General features: G+C 35.1%; 1 long non-coding RNA gene across 3 annotated transcripts; it reads right to left on the reverse strand.

The window, feature by feature from the left end:
* Nucleotides 1-789: 789 nt before the first annotated feature.
* On the reverse strand, nucleotides 790-2,824 carry LOC110879804. Of its 3 annotated transcripts, XR_004868065.1 has the most exons (3): nucleotides 2,469-2,824; nucleotides 2,143-2,256; nucleotides 790-835 (listed from the first exon to the last, which is right to left on the reverse strand). It is a non-coding gene; the product is annotated as an uncharacterized LOC110879804 (long non-coding RNA). The 3 variants fall into 3 exon arrangements; XR_002558999.1 differs by lacking the exon at nucleotides 790-835 and having other exon boundaries at nucleotides 1,801-2,256; nucleotides 2,481-2,824; XR_002559000.1 differs by lacking the exon at nucleotides 790-835 and having other exon boundaries at nucleotides 1,801-2,256.
* Between the last annotated feature and the right edge of the window lie 2,729 nt (nucleotides 2,825-5,553).

A 5,553-nucleotide genomic window follows, 5' to 3' on the forward strand; every position in this document is an offset into this window, starting at 1 on the left:
AGGAAATAGTGGTAGAAGTCGTGGGTCTGCTTCTTGGTTGAGATTAATTCCTCCCTCTTTCCAAATTCTACATTTCCAAACATGTGAAAATCAGCTAGTTGCCTATCCAACTCCTCCTCTCATAAGGGTCTAGTCTCCTGATTTTGGGTATTTCTCTCTCTATTTGCTATCCTTTGTTGTTTTAGTTTTCTCATTCTTTTCCTTCTTTCATAAGTTGCTCTATTAAACCAACCTCTCTTTTTAGGGGGAAATGGTTCTTTGGATTTTGCTTTGAAAACAAAGACATCCTCAGAATTAGCGGTGTATCCTGGGTTTGACTGGGAAGTTCCTTCATTTTTTTTTTGGAGAATGAGGTAATTGACGGTAAGCGTCAGAGGTACCTTGCTCACTCATACTGTAAACTAGAAAATTGATAAATAACACAAAATAATAATAAACATATTTACACAGAATAACACATAAGTTATTTTTTTAACATAATTGGTTAAAATTTAGGTATTTAGAGAACACCTAAATGGCTTAAACCAGTGGCTCTGATACCACCTTCTGTCGCAACCCCGAGATAGCAGCTGGTGGTACCGGTGTTTATTAATTTGGCAGAGGAAATGAGACATCAGGATCGTAGTTAGGAAATAAATTTCAGAGTTTCGAAACACCAAACTTTTATAATAAATAAATGGGACAAAACCCATGTTTCATTCACGATACATTTATAGGGATAAACCCTAATTATTGGAAACATAATCTCCTTTTTATTTAGGTAACTTTTATAGCCACTTTCTTTAAGCCTTCAGTGCTCCATAGCTGGCTTCTTATAGCTTTCACATCAAGTTACCTGAAACGCGTTTTAAAAACATTTTATCAGCAAGAAATACTGGCGAGTGCATCTCAGTTTAATCAAAATAAGCTTTTATAACTTTACAGTATTGAGAGCGATTACAATGTTTATATCTACCCAATTACTCATTCAGTATTTGTCATGTTAGCAGTTCCATGATTGTGGTCATATTACTATTGGCTAACCCATTGTCCAATAGTAACGTTTGACTAGTAGTGTATACAAAACCCCACATACCGACAGCAATTGTAGAATACAAAGACTCAATCACTGTAAGTATATCTGAAAACATTTGAGGTTTTGTAAAACAAGTTGATAGAAAAAGAGAATGACTCACTTTGTAGACTTAGGTATTCCTATAGCTTCCTGGTAATATTTCTTGATTAAAATCTATTAAAAACATACAATGCACACGTGTTGGTAAGATAACCCAAATCACATTAGCCATACAACACGAGACAGAACCCCAACGAACTGAGTCAGGCAGAGCCTCGACATGCGTTACGGGGCCCTAGATCAATCGGGTAGAGTAACGAATTAGTGATCGGGGTTAAAATACTTACAACGAGGCAGAGTTTCGTATTTTAGGGGAATAATATCGAGCTATTACTTTGCTATAATAAAGACTGAGAGAGAAAGAAATTGAACCACTGAAGATGTTGCTGAACTACTCAATTTATAGGCTGAAATCGGAGGCTCTCGCGCCCCGCGAATCCCTGCCCCCGACCCTCTCACGCCCCGCGAGGGAACCCTAGCTACGGCTAGGGTTACTTTCTCATACCCTAGGCTTACCACGTTACGGGACACGTGGCATCACAGGTGACCGTCAAGTAAAGGGGTATCGCGCCCCGCGAGGCACACGGCCAAGCTGGTCGCGGCCCGCGAGCGCCCTAAAAAACTTATTTTATTTTATTTTTATAAAAACTAAGGTTATACGGGTCTATTTTAGCATATACATGGTATTTTAGGAGCATTCTTCGAGGGTTGTTATACCATGTGAGGGCAAAACAGTCATTTAATACAAAAAAAGAATGTCAAAATAACCACCATCATCATCATAATCTCCCTTGTACTGTCTTTCTCCCTTGTACTCTCTCTCTACATACAACTTCTACAACCATCATCAGGCCACCACCACCTATACCACCGCCCACAAACACTGTCGACCACTGACATCATCACCATCACCTTCACCATTGACCTCCATAGTCCCGCCACCATCAAGATCCAGTCACAATCCCTTCACTATGATAATCTTCCACCACAATCAGAAATCACAAATTAAGTAAAAATTACTATCTTACCTTGAAATTATTAAAACTTGATAGATCTGTGGAAAACAATAATCCCTAAAATTACTAAATCTTGATGAAGTCTCTTGAACTCGATTGTTTCCTTCAACGTCTACATTTGATTGCCTGAAATATTAAAACACATTCATAAACAATACACATTTGTACCAAAAATGAAAACATTCTAAAAATCGTAATCTTCCACCACATTCAAAAATCACTACACCAAAAAATTACACAAGGTTTCTTGCAATTTGCAATGTTATAGTCTTTCCATTGATAAAATACTTCACGACCACTTTAAAATTAAAATCAAAATAAGATCATTAAGGGAATACTTGTTTCAATACTTGTTTGTGAATTGGCTACTATGGGTACACAGAGGAGACTCATGTCTTCACAGCTAAAACTTGATAGATCTGTGGCAAAGGCGGTGGAGCAGAGGTTCGGCGAGCTGAGACGGCAACCGTTCGAAAGTTCGTCGCTGTCTCCGCCACGTCTCAACGGGGTATACGCTTTGTGTAGCGGCTTCGATGCACAGACGAACAAGATGACTCTCTCGGTGTTCTAGTTCGGTAAACAAGCTCCGATCCGCCATTGTTAGGTCAATTTGAAGCCTTTTTAGTGGGTTTTGTGTTCTTGTTTGTTTGATTTTGGGAGGATTCGAAGAATCCAAAGTTGGGGAAGACAGTAAATGGAGATTGCAGGTTAACATTGGTTTTAAATTAAATAATAACTAGGAATAACACCCACGCACGTTGCGGCGCGGTACATCACAAACATCGAATGCATTAGTCCAAACGTTATGTGATGCGTTAACTATATGAAAACATACGTTTTGACGTATCTGATTGAACTCAATGTAACCTATATAAGCATTGCAATTGGATAAAACATAAAGTAAATCAAATTTGTACCATACAATCATAATGTATTATATGTGATCCGAGTCATACATAGAAAATGTAACGGGTATAATGGAAAAGCTGACACATATAATCAAAAGAGATGAATTGGAGCTTTTGGAAAAATGGAAAAAGGAAACCACATTTGACTCCACTCGGTTCGAAACAAAATAAATTTACAAAACATCACTTGACTCGTTTCCTGAAAAAGATTACGTCGAAACATACACCAACTCAAATATATATCGAAACGTACATAAAAATATGCACGTAAATAATGTTTTTTAAACCAAAACGTATTATATTTGACCTAACTCGTTTCCAGAAAAAATTTATGTCGACACATAGAGCAAATCGAATTTATACTGATACGTACATAAAAATATACACGTGGAAAAAAATTGTTTTTCTGAAGTAAAGGAGGTATAACAGTAAACTCAAAACAATTTATTAGTAACAAACTTAATAGGTTAAATACGTTCGTAAAATTGTGCCAAGTAGCTTTAATGCCAAACCACTGTCAGCGAACACCAACATCAGAAGAGCTTGTAAAAATAAATTAAATAAAAAAGTAAAACATAGCACCGAACAAAAAACGTACATAAAAACGTTGAAACACGCACGCCCGTTGTGGCGTGTTAATGCGAAACAATTAGACAAAAACGTAAAACGTATAAAAGAATAACTAAGTCAATCTAGGATCCGCGCGTTACGACTTGCCTATCAAATGGGAAAAAACAGGTGAAAAAACGTTGAACCCCGCACGCATGTTGTTGCGTGTTGACTCGCAAAATTTAGAACGAAACGTAAAACGGAAACTTGCGAAGAATGAAAAGTATGGGGAGACCAAAGTTGAAAATAAAAAAATATTGGGGTTAAATTGAAAAGTTGAAAAGCTCTAGTTTAAATTTAAAAAAAGCCAAATGGTTTACAAGATAAAAACAATTGGCTTGAAAGTGAAAAATGCAAAAACTTTTTTGAAAAGCTCCCAATGCACATGTTACAAGTATATAATGCAAAAGCATGTTTCTAATTTATAGTTTGAAAATAAGAGTAAATTGTATATATTTTATAAGTTTGTAATCTTTTATTTATAAAATATTTTAATTAGATTGGTAAAAAGACCAAAGTGCCCTTATATAAATAAACTTAACTGAAATTTTTAAATTTGTTAGTGCTAAAGGACGAAAGATGTAACGAGTTTTCCAAATAAAAGATTGTGGCTGTAATCATTGTAGTTAAAGGCTATCCGTTGCAATCCGATACAAACATAAAGGACGAAAAGTGTAAGTTACCCTTAATTAAATTGCTTTACTAAAATTGTATCAAAAAAATTATTTTATAGAAAATGCCATTATTTTCGAAACATTAAATAATGGCAGTTTTAGTGGTGGTTTTGTCTTAAAATTGAGATAACTGTCATTAGCCAGTTAATCACCCCCAACCCAAAAATTCGTAGACATGCTTTTGATCATTCTTCTTCTGGTTCAGACAATTCCATACAAACATACAATTGTTTAATTTCTCGAAATTCAGAGTTTTATCCGATTAAATTATTTGGGAGAACCACCGACATAATTTGATCTGAGAGTGATTACACGCCTCTCTGATCGTCCGATTTTCTGAAAATTCCCCAACACTTTTTTATTTTAGTTGCATAAAAACTATAACTAAGATAATAATCTTTTTTATTTAAGTAAAACAATTAGAAAATTGTAAATAGTTAGGTCTACTCTATACTTTACAAGTTTAGCCTATGAAAAACTAGTTTGGGCCTGTGATTGGTTTTTCTGATAGGAGAATTCCATACACCCCTTTATAAACTTGAAAATGCATATTTTTCTAAAAAATAATTTTCAATACATAATGTTTGATTAGGGTTGTAAATGAACCGAACAAAAATGAATAAGGCCTTATTCATGTTCGTTGGTAAGGAAATTATGTGTTCGTGAACAGTTTATGAACACTTACCGAACGAGACATATTGTTCGTGTTTGTTCGATAAAGAAATGAACGTGTTCACGAACACAAACAGACACAAAGTAAATCAGCGAAGGCTAGAGGTGGATGGCGGAGGGAGAAGTATTAAGCTCTAATCGTGAAACGGAGGACGGTAGTATTCATCGATGTGAATAATGAGAGGAAGAGGGAACAATGCATAAACAAAGTGGAAATGAGATTTTCTATTCTATTTGTTAGGGTAATACAATAAATAAGAATTGAAGAATATGAAAAGTTTAGATAAAATAATAAATGTATAAAAATCTTTAATGAACAACATAAATAAACGAACATGAACAAACATTCACGAACATAATTGAATGAACGAGACATTTGACATTTGTTCATGTTCGTTCATATAACTAATCGAACAGAATTTCTTGTTAATGTTTGTTCATTTATTAAATGAACGAACGTAAACGAATTTTCCCCCGAATGGTTCACGAATTGTTCGTTGAGCATTCGGTTCATTTCCAATTCTATGTATCATGCTTTTCAAGCGTTATTTGGAATAATA

The sequence above is a fragment of the Helianthus annuus genome, chromosome 9, assembly GCF_002127325.2.
Source record: "Helianthus annuus cultivar XRQ/B chromosome 9, HanXRQr2.0-SUNRISE, whole genome shotgun sequence".
Taxonomy (NCBI): Eukaryota; Viridiplantae; Streptophyta; class Magnoliopsida; order Asterales; family Asteraceae; genus Helianthus; species Helianthus annuus.